Source organism: Rhinopithecus bieti, unplaced genomic scaffold (genome assembly GCF_001698545.2).
Source record: "Rhinopithecus bieti isolate Rb0 unplaced genomic scaffold, ASM169854v2 scaffold_11744, whole genome shotgun sequence".
Taxonomy (NCBI): Eukaryota; Metazoa; Chordata; class Mammalia; order Primates; family Cercopithecidae; genus Rhinopithecus; species Rhinopithecus bieti.
Genome location: NW_016807094.1, coordinates 1128391 through 1128731, shown reverse-complemented (window position 1 = coordinate 1128731; position 341 = coordinate 1128391).

Sequence of the window (341 nt, the reverse complement as noted above, 5' to 3'; positions counted from 1 at the left end):
CCTTTCTTCCTTCCTTCCCTCCCTCCCTTCCCTCCCTCCCTCCCTCCCTTCCTTCCTTCCTTCCTTTCGCCTAGGCTGGAGTGCACTGCCATGATCTTAGCTCACTGCGGTCTCCGCCCCCCAGGTTCAAGCCTCTCAAGGAGCTGGGATTACAGGTGCCTGCCACCATGCCCTGCTATTTTTTGTATTTTTAGTCGAGATGGGGTTTCACCATGTTGGCCAGGCTGGTCTGGAACTCCTGACTTCGAATGATCTGCCTGGCTCCGCCTCCCAAAGTGTTGGGATTACAGGCACGAGCCACCGCATCGGGCCAATAATGGCTTCTTATTCAGAAACAAACC